Below are 15,647 nucleotides of genomic sequence, written 5' to 3'. Positions count from 1 at the left end.
CTTCTTTCTGAAATGCAATTCCCCTCTATTCATTCTTCAGATTTCAGCTTAAAGAGTCTCCTGTTCAGGAAGCCTTCCTGACCCTGAAATGCTGGATGAAGAACTCTTCCTTGTGCACTATCCTAAAAGCCTGTGCACATCTCTATCATAGCACTGACTTCCTGTTTCCTCCTCCATACTGTAACAGAAGGTAGAGTTTTATTCAACCTTACAGCCTCAGTGTCCCTCATGGTGCTTAGGATACTGCACACACTCAGTGAATGTTTATGGCGTGAATGAAGAAATGAGTGAGTGGATGAATGAAGAAATGAATCATTGGACGGATGAATCCCTGGATGGATGAAATATGTCAGGAATATAGAGGGAGTGACTTGCTTCACCTCAAGAAATCAGCAAGGAATTTACAGAGAAGATAGAGATATTTGCTGGGATTTTTTTTTAAGATTTTATTTATTCATTTGAGAGAGAGAGAGCATGAGCTGGGGGGAGAGGGAGAGGGAGAAGCAGACTCCCGGCTGAGCAGGGAGCCCAATGCGGACTCAAACCCAGGACCCAGAGATCATGACCTGAGCTGAAGGCAGACTCTTAACCATCTGAGCCACCCAGGCACCCCTTGTTGGGACTTTAAACATTATTTAATTCATTTAGTAAGGATTTCTTGAGGGTTTACTTAGTGCCATATGTTTTTTAAGGCAGTAGGAATACAGTACAGTACAAAACTGCCAAGTTTTCTGCTCCCAGAGTTTACAGAGTAAACTGGAAATAGGAAGAAAGAAAGAAAGTGAGAAAGAAAGAAAGATAGGAAGAAAGAAAAAGAGAGAGAAAGGAAGGAAGGAAGAAAGGAAGAAAGAGAGAGAGAAGAAAGAACATTTTAGGTAGTGATGAGTGCTATATGAAAATAAAACAGTATTATGTGAAAGGGTGTGAATAAGGGCAAAAATGAGTAAAGATTTTCCACAGCAAAGCTCAACCAAAACTCTAATTTTCTTAACTGCTTATGGGAGGTGTCAAAACTTGTTCTAAAGGATGATTTCTTTAGTTGGGCAGGACCTTCAGTCTTTCGCTGTTTTTTCCTCTTTCTACTCTGAACTTCCTGAAATTTTCTACTACACTCTCAACGATTTCTCAACCCCTTCTTTCTGCTTACTTAAGCCTACAATCGAGCTCTAAATCTCTTGGAAAACCATCTGTATCTTTTTTGCCTCCATAGCCAAATGATCCAAGAAAAATGAAAGGAAATCAATTAGAAGGTGGCGTGTTTTGTTTAGGCTTAGAATGAAAAGAATGGATTGCAGGAGTGGCTGGTTACAGCAGGCACTGAGACAACACTCCTCCTCCCAGATGGGAGAGTCAACACTGGGAAACTGTCTTGTCTTTGGGCTTTCTGCATGGATATGTCATAAGTCTTTGGCAGCATGAGATGCATGGCAGGCCAAAATTCTCCACAGAACTATGTAACTAATAATCAAGGAATTTAGATACTGGTCAACCCAGAATATATATTACAATTTAAAAATATCTAGTGGAAGCATTGATGTGTCAACAGAGTTGTCAAAATTCTCTCTTTGATTGAATGTGAGCATATTCAGTGTAGGCATCTCATGACTCATGCCCATAGGCACTGTGGCTGTGTTCCATAAAAAACCCCAAATTCAATCGAAGAACTACAGATGCTTAATGAGTCAAATTCCACTCAGGCTTACTGCATAGTAACCTGTGTTCTTCCAATGGTAATGCATAGGTGTTAGGCACTGGGACCTAACAACAGGTCATCTTTGTTATCTGAAACATCACTAAGCATGAATGATAATACCCACTATTCTAGCTTCTGCATCACGAAGGCAAAAAAAAAATCCAGTTGGTGGTAGATTTAAGATGCCTATATTACATACAGCGCTTCTCAGTATTGAGCTATCCCCGCTTTTCAAAATTTTGTGTTACAACCACTTTGCTGTATTAGTCTCTGTTTTCACTAATCAAAGGAAATCTGAAAAGAAATTTCACTTCTAGGAAAAAGGTGAAAAGCAAAATCTAATGTGGAGTGTTTGCTTTGCTGTGTGCCGTTATGGAGGCAGTGCGGGCCCAAGCAGCAAGAACGGCTCCACCAAGTTCCTTCTCCAGGACCTGCCCTTCAGCATAGCAGCATCAAGATGCATCTGTGAACATCTGCGCTTTGTCTTCATTTATTTTGTTCATCCATGAGCAAGATGTGTCCTAAGGTACCAGAGAAGCCTAAGACAGGTTAATTTTGGGGTCTGGGAATGCTTAAAATTTTTCCTATATAAATTAATATTATTGTTTCACTTTATGCCATTTCGCCTTATAAAAGCTTTCGTAAGAATGTTCGACTTTTGGATAGCCAGGGGAAACCTGTAACTTTCTGCTTCCAACTTGGACTTTTTAAGCGAACAAATACAAATAGACACCTTAAGAAAGCTGCCCTGTTCCACTAGAGCCCAGTGACAAGTGCATTCTAGTTCGTTATTTATTTATTTATTTATTTAGAACAGGAGTGGGAGGGGCAAAAGGAGAGAAAATTTCAAGCAGACTATGCATGGATCCCAACGCCAGGTTTGATCTCACGACCCTGAGATCATGACCTGAACCGAAACTGAGTGGTTGCTTAACTCACTGCACCACCCAGGTGCCCCAAAAAGTGCTTTCTATTTATTGACTTATTCAACAAATATTAATGAAAACCTACTCTGTAATGTGGCATTATGGTAGTTGCTGGGGGTGCAGTGGAGTTTACTTTTTAATTAGGAAAATATTAATCAAATAATTATATAGATAAAAATACAAATGATACAATGGTTACAAAGGTAAGACATACGGTGCTTTAAGAACAAGTGATAGGGACCTAGACATAGTCTGGAGAGTCAAGAAGTCTGCCCTGAGGAAGAAGTAAATGATGTGAGATCTAAGGGAGTTAACTGGGTGAATGGAGGGTACCCAGGAGCGGGACTGGGGAAGAGAGCTCCAAAGAGAGGAAACTGCATACAAAGTCCCTGCACTGAACTGAGGTTCAATCAGAAGGGCCAGGGTGGATGAGAATGATGATTCTGAGATCAGACTGGAGCGGTGGGTTGAGGCCAGACCTCGAAGGGTCCAATTGGCCACTTCAGATAATTTGGTCTTTATTCTTAGAACAATAGGAATCTCTTAAAGAATTTGAAGCAGAAGCATGGTCAGGCATTCAAATAAATTTTTTGTTAAGTATGCCTCATCCTACATTTTAATAAAAATGAATAAAATCTTGTTTTGCTGTGCTTTAAGGGTGATAAACAACCTTTCCCACTGAGACCATTTCCTTGTTGTGAACAGGTTTACTTCGTTTTGGATCAGCAGGGAGCACCTCACTCAAAGGAGATAAATACCCTGTTGTACCTCAAAGATGTGAATATATTTTGAAAAGTAAAAAAAAAAAAGGTTCTAGAATGCATTTATAAGGAACGATGTAACTTACAAAAACATTATGTAATCAATGACGTAATGGCTTATGTAACTTTGGGCCTAACCAATCAGAATGAGGTTGATACCATTGCAAACCAATGGAATGTGAGGCGTTTCCAGAGTTCCAGAGCGCCCATTTCCCCAATTAGCATACAGCCTACTCCGCCGACAGTAAAACATATTGACCCCTGTATCCTAGACAGTGTGCAGAGCTGGCTGCAAATTGCTACATGCAGTTAGGTACCCGCTACCCTTGGCAAAGACATCTGCAAATGAGACCCTGAGATAAACCTGCTGGTAGGGAGCAAAGGCTGAGCTGGTGAGAAAGACGTGTGCCCTCCAGCCACAACCCACCTTGCTTACTTGCAGATGTTTCAGCTTCTAGAGGAAATAAAAAAGTAAAAGCTTTTTAAGCTAAGCGTTTATGTACAATTTTTCTTGGTATCAAAAACCACAAATGCCAAACCTGGGTCCTTGTTTTGACCTTAGCTGTATTTCCATAGACTGAAAAAGGCATGCCTTTTGAAAAACTTTTATTACACCAGATGGAGAACTGCCCTTTTGGACACATTTTAGCTTTTTTGTTTTGTTTTGTTTCCTTCATCTGCCCGATCTACAAATGTTAGTGTGACTGAGGCATCAGCTTGTGGATGTCTTCTCTTATTCGCCTAGTGAACTCATTCCATCTCATGGCTGGTCAAATGTTGAAGACTCTCAAATTTATATCTCTAGCCAAGATTTTTCCCTCTGAACTATAAACTCATAAATTCAGCTGTCTGATCAACCACTCTGCTTAGATGTTTAATAAGCATCTCAAACTGCACATGGGAAAAACTGAATTTTTTTGATTTTCCCCCCTCAGTAATGACAATTCATTATTACAGTTGCTCAAGCCAAAAACCTTTGACTCTTATTTCATAAGCTATTATGATTTATTAAAACATTCTGGCTCTATATTCTAAATATATCAAAAGCCAAATAACTTCTTACCACTTAACTAGTCTCCCCACTTCTGCCTTGCCCCTTTCAGTCTATTCTCAACACAGTAGTCAGATCCTGATGAAACATATATCTGATCATGTTATTCTTCCATTCAAATATTTCAGTGGTTTCTCATTTAATTTAGCACAAAAGCTGAATTCCTTAAACTGAGCTACAAAGCTGTATAAGAAGAGATTCCATATCACTTCTTTAATCACACCTCTACTATTCCTCCCTGGTTCACTCTGCTCTAGCCCATGGGCCTCTGCCGTTTCTTGAACACATTAGTTCACTCTCACCTCAGGACTTGAATTTGCCCTTTCTGTACCTGGAATACTTTTCCTCCAAATACCCATATGGTTCATACCTTCACTTCTTCTAGGTCTTCATTCACACATCACCTTCTCAGAACCCAAAACTGTTTTCCTGACTGTCCCCTACCCTTGCACACTTCTTACACATCCTCCCCTGCTTATCTGTCTCCTGTAGTTATTACCATCCAACATAATTTACATTTTACTTATCTTATTTATCTATCCCTACCAGCAGAATATCAATTCCTGAAGGGCATGGATTTTTGTCTATTTTATGTGCTCATATTATCTCCATGGCCTAGAAAATTTCCTGACCCTTAGTTGTGTTCAAACTATATGGGTCGAATATATAAGAATTCATGTTCACAGTACGGTGGGTAAAAATGTAGTGAATGCATCCAGTAAAGACTAGGCAGCAGAGGGAAGTACTTAATTAGATGAGTAAACAGTGTCATAAATAAATATTTTTTTTAATTGAGGTAAAAATGACCCCCCCAAATAGTAAAATTTGGTGATTTGATACATTTGAAAAGTACACCATGGTGATTTGATATATGCAGACATTGTGAAATCTTAAGAGCATAGTGATGAGTGAATAAAAATAAGATACAGAGTACAATCTGTCACATGGTAACATTCATACGGTTTAAAACCCCATTATGCTGAAATAACATCATATTTCTTGCAAGTATATCTACCTATAGGAATATGCAGAATGAGAGAAGAAAATAATGGTGATGGGGGTAGAGGGAGAAAATAGTAACAGATAAAACAAGAGAAGAACGTTGTATGGATTGGTGATGATACTGTGCCATGAGTCGAAAACTATGAGTCACTCGGCTTTTAACACCCAGGGCCCCCCAAATAACCACACATGCAAATGGGAATTGCTCCTGACACAGTGTGGAGAATGGCTTGTAGGAGGCCGGAGTCCATGTAGGATGACCAGGTATCAATGCAATTGTCCAGTGAGATATGGTGGTAGGTTGAACTAGCATGGCAGGAGATGGAGATAAATGTATGCATTTGAAAGGTACCGGGGAGGTAAAAATCTATAGGATCTGATGCTGAATTGGCTCTTGGGTAAAGGGAAAGATAGGGAGATTTCAAAGACAATTCCTAAGTTTCTGGTTCTGATTTTATCATTCACTGGAAAAGAGAATATTGGCAAAGGAATTTCCTCATCATTTTTGGTTTGGTCATATATTTATAATTTTGACCATCTATATGAAACACAATCAGGTAGTAGTGTTCATGAAGCTAATACCACAATATTTTTCATTTGATAGATGCTTGAATTATGCTTTATGGGAGTCATACTTCATATCTCCTGATTCATTTCAACTTCAGATAATAAGATGAATTAAATTGAGTCCAGTAGTACTTTAGATTATGAGAAGTTACTAGATTAAAAAAAAATAATCTTTAAAGCTTCAGGATTCAGGGCTTTGTACTTTGCAAAGCATTACTTAAACAAATTGAGGGAATGACAAATGAAGAGCATAGAGTCTGATAACATAAAATAAAAACCCATAGCAATTATTTGCAACAGGCTGAGTTCAATTTAGTTGAGCATCTTGCAAGAGATAAACACATGCACAAATTTAAAATGAAATTTAAAAGTGAATATCTCTGAGTATTGGAATTAATCATTCTCATTTCTGTCTTTCTATTGTGCTCTGTAGCTTTATGATAGCATTTATCACATTCTGTGCTGAATTATAATTACTGGTGGTACATGTCCTAGGTTTCCTACTCTTACTGGGCAAAGATGATGTCTCATCTGGTATTCTACTCAGTGCTCACACATTGCTTAATGCATAATGGTCACTCATTATATGTTTGTTGAATTTAGTTAATCCTTTATTTTTTTTAAAGATTTTATTTTAGAGAGAGAGAAAGAGCATGAGCTGGGGGAGAGGCAGAGAGAGAATCCCAAGCAGACTCCATGCTGAACATGGAGCCTGATGTGGGGCTCAGTTTCACAACCCTGAGATCATGACCTGAACTGAGATCAAGAGTTGGATGCGTAACCGACTGAGCCACCCAGGTGCCCTGAATTGAGTTATCTTTTAAATTTAAGTTAAATTTAAATTGATCTTTTATATTAATTATTATGTTATTGATTTTAACATTTTTTAATAGTTAAAAAAAGATCCAAACCAGTTTTTCTAAGAAAATGACTTACAAGTGTGAGTTCATATTTGACAAACTTGACTGCTGGACCCAAAAACATGTGAGGGCTATAATTAATGCCTTCTGAAGCTCCATTCAAGGAATTTGCCATTTTCCTGCCTTTCTGATTCTTGTTCCCTATTCTTCTTACTGTTATTGTTTTGACCCAATTATATATGAAGAGGTAGTGATGTGACTATTGTGTCTCAGCATCTACTGCTGATACCTGAAAAGCAAATCTTAGGCAAGAAATGATGATAGAAGTCTGGGTTGACAGAAGCTTCACTTTTAATATATATAATATATTATAATATATATTATTATATACAATACAATATAAAAGAGGAAAACAGGTAAATTTGTATGTGAAATTGCATAGATCAGTGATCAGCCCAATAAATCTTCAATTTACCTTAAAGCCTCTCTGTGCACTACTTTTCTCCCTCACATCATTCAACAAATATTTATTGAGTGTTTTAAGTAATTGGGACACATCAATGAATAAAACAGATCAAAATCCCTGCCCTTGTGGAGCTTATACTCTAGTAGAGGGAAATAGACAAAATAAAATAAGCAGTGCCAAAAAATGGACAGAGCGAGAAGAGAGAGGATATATAGATATATATGTTGGGTGGTGGTAAGTACTAAGGAAAAAGAGTCAGTAGAACAGGGGAAGATGCGTTCAGAGCGGGGGGGGGGGGGGGTTGTGAACGGGCGATTTGCATTAGGAACTAGAGAGGTTAAGATAGGTCATGCTGTGAAATTAAGACTTGAACAAAGCTTGAAGAATCTGCAGGAATTAGCCAAGCAGTTGTGTGGAGGAGAGTATGCTGGGGCAAGAGAAGAGCTAGCTCAAAGCCTGGTGTTTTTGAGGAACAACATTGAGGACAGTGTGATCAATAGATGTGGGCTAATGGAGCCTTGCAGACATTGTAAGAAACTTGGTTTTTACTCTAGGTGAAGAGTCCTCACAGGGCTGTGAGCAGAGGAGTTACACAATCTGACTTGTCATTTTGAAGAATCTGGCTACTGTGTTGAGAAGAGACTGGGGGTGGGGAAGGTACTACAACCATTTAGGTGAGAGATGGTGGCCCGAATCAGAATGACGGTAACGTGAGTAGTTTCCACTACAGTGGTCAGCTGCTGGATATATTTTTGAAAGTGGAGTCATCTGAATTTCCTAACATACTGGATGTGGGTTGTGAGAGAAATAGTGGATTTGGGGGTCACTCTGAACAACCGGCAGGGGAGAGCTGCCATAAATTAAGATGGGGGGCCTGAATGTGGGGGGGGTGGTCAGGAGTTGGTTGGGGCTGGGCTGAGCTTGAGATGTCTGTTAGTCATCTGAGATCCTCCCTTCCTACCTCTTAGTTGAGAAAGAGCTTGGGGACTCTGGTAAATACAGTATTTGTTGGTCTAGTCAATACTGTTTCTTTACAAATTGAGGGGTTCATCTGTCAAAAGATTGGATGACTCATACAGGGTTCTACAGATGGAATTGTTGTCATGAACAGTTGTTCTTGTAAACTGCCATTTAGGCATTAAATCAGAGCCAAGCTCAGAATGCTCTGGCCTATTTAAGGGAAAACCGGCCAGGGGTAATGATTTCAGTCACTGGAGAAGGGGCTTATAAAAAAGAACTCCCTTGTAATGAAGACATAGAACTAACACTCATTAAGAGTTTGCAACATGCCAGACACACTGTCCCATGATCTCACTTAAGGCTTAAACAGCTCCATGAGCTAGATGCTATGACTACTCTCTTTGTTTCACAAAAGAGGAAAAGAAATGACACAGAAGTTAAGGAATTTGCTAGTACGGGAAGAGCTGGGATTTAAACCCAGCCTTCTGAGTCTAAAGTTTTGTGCCGTTACCTTCTCCCTTCAGCTTTAAGTATTTGAGCCCTATAAAACTTCAGTTGGTGCTCAGAGGGTAATTTGGGAAGCTGGTCACTATGTCTTTTATAGCAATTGAGGTTGTGACAACAGGTGTTGAGCAATCACGTATATACTGGCACACAGGGAAGATGCTGGGGGGGGTGAGTGGGGGGTGGGGGGCAGGTACAGAATGAAAAGGAGTTAAGGAACTGGGAAGGGAACATTAGGACTGCCAGATTTCAAAGTCAAATTTTAGAAATTAATTCTAAGACTGATTATTTTTTGAAGTCCTGTCTAAAATAAAAACCCGGGGGGTGGTTTTTAAACATGAAGTGATTAAATTAAAGGCATATGGGAGGTGGATCTTATGTATTCAAGAATAATTTGTGTAAACTTGCCTATAAATAAGAATTTTTACCATGATTTTACCGATTGTATAGTTGATAGCCTGGAATTTAATTTCAAATGTGCCAGTAACTAAACTAAACTCTATTGGCACTTATACACTAAGAGAAATTGTGGATTTACTTGTAGTTTTTCAGCTAGATTTTCTATGACTCAAGAGAACTCCTAGGGAAGTCTTTGTCTGCAGCTTAACTATGGTGATATCACAATGTCCCCTTTTTTAGACATGTGAAGTCACTTCAAGAAGTACACAGGGTACATATGTACCCCCTTCCTTTCTTTAGTACTTGCTCACTTTCAGAGAGAGGAGACACTGCTTCCTCAACTCAAACCAGCAAAATGATGGTTGATGAAACCCTTTAAAAGATATTGAGATGAAAAATCGCTGAGATGGTTTGTCTTAGGTACACCTTCTGGCATCCTTCATTTTTAAAACAAGAGAGCCAGTGTGTTCATCAATGCCTTTTATTTCTTTGGCTTTATTTGCATTCCCTTTGCGGTAAGATTTTGACATTTTCACGTCTTAGTGATTGAAGAGCTGTTCTTTCAAGGCCTTTGTCTGCTCCCTGGTGGTCAGATAGAAAATTGCACTTGCGATTTGCACGTGGAAAGCCATTTGTATCTTTCCAGGCCACGTGGAAAAATTGTACTTCAAATTTGCATTGGGAAGTTTATTGTCTCTCATTTTAGCAACAGGTGGATGCTGCAGTAGGTTACATCACTGTTTTCTTAATTTCACTGAAGGTTTTAAATGACTCTTATTATATAATGTATATCCTAACAGGTCTACAAATTTCTATTTGCTTCATTTCAAGTGTACAGAGCTATAGTCTGGGAGGTCCGTTGTTAGGAAACAAAAAAGGAGAGAAGCAAGATTGAGTCGTTCCTGGAAGAGAGGGGAAGACTGGTGTTTCATGAGGTGCTTCCCAATTGCTGGAGTGGTAAGACCAAGGCTTTCCTCTGCGTTCCTTTTCTTTAACACACACACACACACACACACACACACGCACACATACACACGCACGTGCGCACGCGCTGAATGGTGATTCAGTTTCCTCTAAGAATAAAGGATGGCTAATGGCTTTATGTTTAAATTAAATTCCAACTTCTTCATTCAATCCCCAGGGTGAATTGCTGTCTCTGTCTCTAAGGGGAAAGAGACTTGCTTCCACACTTTGAATTTGCTACTCTTCAAGTCTTTACCATCACCATCACAGAAAAGACAAAACAAAATCCTAACAACCTTAGAACCTCGATTTCATCTAGGGCCCCCTCCCCACTATTTTGTAACTAATGACAATTCTCATTGACTTTACCATGCTTCCCATGATTAGAAATAGCTCTCAAGATATACCTATTTCTTGTTAAAAGTAAAAAAAAAAAAAAAAAAAAATCCAGGTACTGCTTGCACCGTAAGCCATGGCCAGAGAAAGGTAAGTCACGACTCTCGAGTTTTTATATAGCAGCTCTGTGTTTTGTGGGAAAAGGAGTGTGTATTCGACTTTCTTTGTTCAGTAATTTCCAGTCAAGGTATACATGAGAATGACATCTTTATACTGTGGTGTATTTCTGTCCAATAGGAAATAGGAAATGCAAATCTCTTAATGCTATGTTGAGTGTGATCCCTCTCTAAAAGTATATTTCAAATGAAAATTGTAAATCCAACAGCTTGCTTTTTTCCTGAACATACGAATTTCTGAAAATTTCTCAGGCCTCGATCCCTTGGCCTATGCAGTTTCTTTGGCAGGCTGGGAAAGCGAACTCTTGTCTGAGAGGTTTGTATGCTTCTCTCTGACCTGAACCAAGCATTCGTCTAAATGGAGCAGGAACTAAGGGAGAGTACTAAGGAGATTTCATTTTAGACCCAGGAAACACTGCATGAACATCACTGTGTTGGGTGCCTTGCAATTGGTATTCTGACCAACCAGCTAGAGACTGGAGGTTCCAATGACCCCCATCATGGTTTCCATTAATTTGCTAGAGCAGCTCACAGAACTCAGAGAAACATTTTATTTACTAGATTACTGGTTTATTATAAAAGGATACAACTCAGGAACAGCAAGCTGAGGGCAAGGTGTGCAGAAAGGGCATGGAGTTTCCACACCCTCTGGGAGCACCACCACTCTCCCTGAATCATCCTACGTTCACCAACCGGGAAGCTCTCCTAACGTTGTCCTTTTAGGATTTTTATGGAGGCCTCATTACATCAGCGTGGTCGATTACATCGTTGCCCATTGGTGACTGAACTCAATCTTCAGCTCCTCCTCCCTCCTGGGAGGGTATAGGGTTGGTCTGAAACTTCCAACCTTCTAATCATGTAGTTGGCTCCACCAGCAATCAGCCCACATCCTTAGGAGACCTAGGGACTTTCTAAAAGTCACTTAATTAATATAACAAAAGACTCCTTTATTGCTTTCTTCCCAGGAAGTTCCCAGGGTTTTTAGGAGCTTTGTGCCAGGAACAGACAAAATATTTCTTATTATAAATAACAGTATCCCACAGGACTCTTGCTCTGATTGGTTCAATTCTGAAGCAAATCCATTGCTGTGATTGGACTTTATTAAAATGTAAGCACTCACAAAAGGATAAAATAAGTTTAAACTTAGAATGAGAATTATTATAAGTTCATGAATTTATTGAAAATCTCTGTACCCTACAGTATAAATGATATTGTTTGTTTTTCAATTTTCTTTCAGCAATTTTTTTTTTCTTCCTTAATTCTCCCTTGCAATCCTTTTTTGGCAGTATCTTGGGCAGATTCCACAACTTTCTGTTTGCTTTTGTCTGTTGAAATTAAATCTGGGTTCTAATCTGCAATCTTTATATTCGATCCAAAGTTCTTCTGCAGAGTATATACATAAGCGGTGCTATTTGTAGCGGTGGAAAATTTTTACCTTCTTTCCTTCTAGATTCCTTGGTTGTTCTAATAATTAAATTGACACATGACAGATTAACAGGAGAAAAACAAATTTAATTTAGTCCATATGGGAGCCCCCAACATATGAGACACCAGGGCAAGTCAGGCAATTGAGGCTTCTGTGCCATCCAGAGCTAAGGAACAGGATAGGGGCCTTCAAAGGTGAGGAGGGTAATTCGGGGAGCAATAAGGAGAGCAGATGTTTAGTTTAGTAATTAGATGTTTGCCCTGCCTTACAGATAGGTCTTTTAGATAAAGACCTATCTCATAATAGCTCTCTTTCTGGGCCAGACCCCATATCTAAATTCTTTTTGGTAATTAAGGGCAGGGTAAAAGTTTTTCTTGAGTCTGCTGGGTCTTGATTGCCTTGAGCTCAAAATAATCCTCATGCCAAAGTGGCATATTCCAGCAAAACCCCTTCGCTTTCATATTCAAAGTGTGGTCCATGGACTCTTTCCGGCCCACGAATGGTTTACTACTGGTGAGAGTAGTAAATAAGTGAGAATAAGCATTTAGAAGCTTGTATGACAACTTGACATTGATGTAACATCCAAGTTCATTCAAGCTGCTCCTCTAAATTCTATACTTCATCACACAGACCTATTGGCACTACTGAGAACCCTCTTCTGGGTACGCTGAGGGCCACAGGGAATTGGAAGGAAGCAGCGGTTTGTCCCCATCTTCTTCCCAGGCACCACGTTCCCTTCAAGCCTTGCGGCACAGGTCCTGAAGGAGGCTCCCTGTCTTTGGTCTCTTTGTTCATGTGTGCCCCACACTCAAGGGACACACCTCAAAGCCTTCCTAAGAACCCCTCATTGCTCTCAGCTACAGAAGCAGTGGCACTGTAGGGAATGATGTATTTCCACAGTTCAGCAATTGTTCAGCAAGGGAGTGCGTTTCCAGGGATTTTTTTTCTTATAGTTACGCTTATGTCTTTATGAGGGATTGTCTTGAAGCTCTCCTCTCTCACATGGCTTGGGCTGGATGGGAGTGGAGGCAGAAATGGAAAATTTTCTCTCTAAAAGATCACATTCTCTACATCTCTCTGTGTCTTTGTCTCTCTCTCTCTCCCTCTCTCAACTGTTGTGATGTTTAGTGATTGGGTAGAGGTTGAAGTACATGGGGCCAATTCTGCTACCTCTTAGAAAGTTTAAAGCTGTCTTCAGATTCTTTAATGTTTGGTAAATTCTGATTTCATCCTCAAGCCTTAACCATAATTCTGGCCAATAGAAAAAAAATCCTCTCAACATCCTATTACATCTGCTTCAGTAGATTGCATTCTCTTTGGGAAGAAGAGGTTGAAACCGTCTGTGACGGTTAATTTCATGTACCATCTTGAGTGGGACAGAGATGTTCAAATAGCCGATAAAATATTATTTCTGGGAGTGTCTGTCAGGATGTTTCTGGAAGGGATTAGCATATGAATTAGCAGACCAAGTAAATATCACTCTTACCAATGCCGGTGGTTGGCACCCAGTCCATTAAGGGCCTGAATAGAACAAAAAGGCAGTGGAAGTGTGAATTTGCTCTCCTGCTGGAACTGGGATATCCATCTTCTTCTGCCCTTGGACACAGGCAGTGCTGGTTCTCAGGAGGCCTCAAGGCCTTCAGACTCAGACTGAATTACACCATCAGCTTTTCTGGTTTTTTAGTTGGCAGATGGCAGATTGTGGGACTTCTTAGCCTCCATAGTAACATGAGTCGATTCCTATAATAAATCTCTATCTATCTATCATCTGTCTATCTATCTATCTATCTATCTCCCATTGCTTCTGTTTCTTTGGAGAACCCTAATACATCATCTTATTAGTTGTTATATTCTACATGGGCAGCTGGGAACCCAAGCAGCAATTATGCAGAGTAATCTGAGATCTGAGGACAATAGCCCAGAGTTCAGGGAATTCCTGGCCTTGGACTCAACTATGGTTACATCTAGATTTCTAATAATAAGTCACATCTAGATTTCCATATGCAGGTATTCTATTTCTCTGAAATGAAAGATGTTATAAAAATTAAAATGTGTCCGTGCATGTTAGGCTCTTAGAAGAGTGCCTGGCACACAGTCAGCACTTAATGAATGTTAGCTGTTAACTATAGCTTTGTCTACCCAAGATGCTTTCTCAATCTTCTAAATTTTTTTTAAAAGATTTTTATTTATTTATTTGAGAGAGAGAGGATGAGAGAGAGAGAAAGCACATGAGACGGGAGGAGGGTCAGAGGGAGAAGCAGACTCCCCGCCGAGCAGGGAGCCCGATGCGGGACTCGATCCCGGGACCCCAGGATCATGACCTGAGCCAAAGGCAGTGGCTTAACCCACTGAGCCACCCAGGCGCCCCACTTCCTCAATCTTCTTATTTTTGTAAAAACGTTGTTGCAGACTGAAAAATGGCTCAATTTTCTGTCCCTCTCTGTATCCATGCCCTCTGCATTGAACTTCTCCTATCAAGAGGTAGAGGCTCTTTCTGCAATCCTTGAATATGGGTTGGCCTTGTGACCTGTTTTAATCAATAGAATGTGGTGAAAGTGACTTTGTGTCAGTCTGAGCCACGTTTTTGTGGACTTCAACCTTCTCTTCAGTCCCTTCTTTGGTCAAGAGAACAGGCCCAAAGTAGCCTGCTGGAATGAGGAGTGCTGAGGCACCTCAGTTGGAAGTCAGCCACCCCTAGTCAGCTAAGCTGCTGAGCTGATAGGCAACTGACTGTGGACACCTGCGGAGGCCCAACCAGCCACACCCCAGAAGAACTGTCTATCTGAGACCAGGCTAAACTGGTGGGCTTCAGAATTAAGAACTAAATAAATGACTCCTGTTTTAAGCCCAAGATTTGGGGTAGTGCTCCTCCTCCTGTCAATGGCCATCTCAATGCGATTCCACACCTGTCAAATTCCACTTAACTTTTAACAGCCATTTCAACTGACATCTCTTCTAAGATGTTTCTAATTTCTTCAGGCAATGTGTTCTCTCACCTGGAATTGAACCCTCATTTTTATATTGTGTTCCCTTTGTAGTTCTCTTAGTGACTCATATTGGTTTCTCTATAGCTAATAAGTGAACACTCAGTAGACACGAAGATGCGACCCAGACCAAGGTACTCATTCCACTTTTTCCCATGTGATTTGACCCAAGAGGGCCAAGCAGGGCCGTTCAGAATCTGCTTTTACAATATAGACCTGAGGAAAAGAGTCTAGTTTCTCTTTTGGATTGAGAGCTATAAGGATATAGATCTGGTGCTACACAAGATTAGGAGAGGAACAGATAAGGGAGAGGAACTGAGTGCCGGGGAGAAAAAGGGCCATGAATAAAGAGGAGAGAGAAGCATTGCTGAGGATGGGAGAAAGGGGCATGAAAGAAGTGAAAAAAAAAGATAGGAAACCTGTTAACATTGAGATGCTGGATCTGGCCTGCTTTGGGGGTGGTTAACTCACTTTTTTACTCAAGCTCGGTTGGGTTGCATTCTGATTATTTGTAACAAGAAAGAATCCTTATAATCATCTTGTGAATTGAAGGTTAATATGAACCATCATCCC

The sequence above is a fragment of the Callorhinus ursinus genome, unplaced genomic scaffold (genome assembly GCF_003265705.2).
Source record: "Callorhinus ursinus isolate GAN/ISIS: 27379988/994484 unplaced genomic scaffold, GSC_fseal_2.0 scaffold14, whole genome shotgun sequence".
Taxonomy (NCBI): Eukaryota; Metazoa; Chordata; class Mammalia; order Carnivora; family Otariidae; genus Callorhinus; species Callorhinus ursinus.
Note: the sequence above shows the minus strand (reverse complement) of the source record.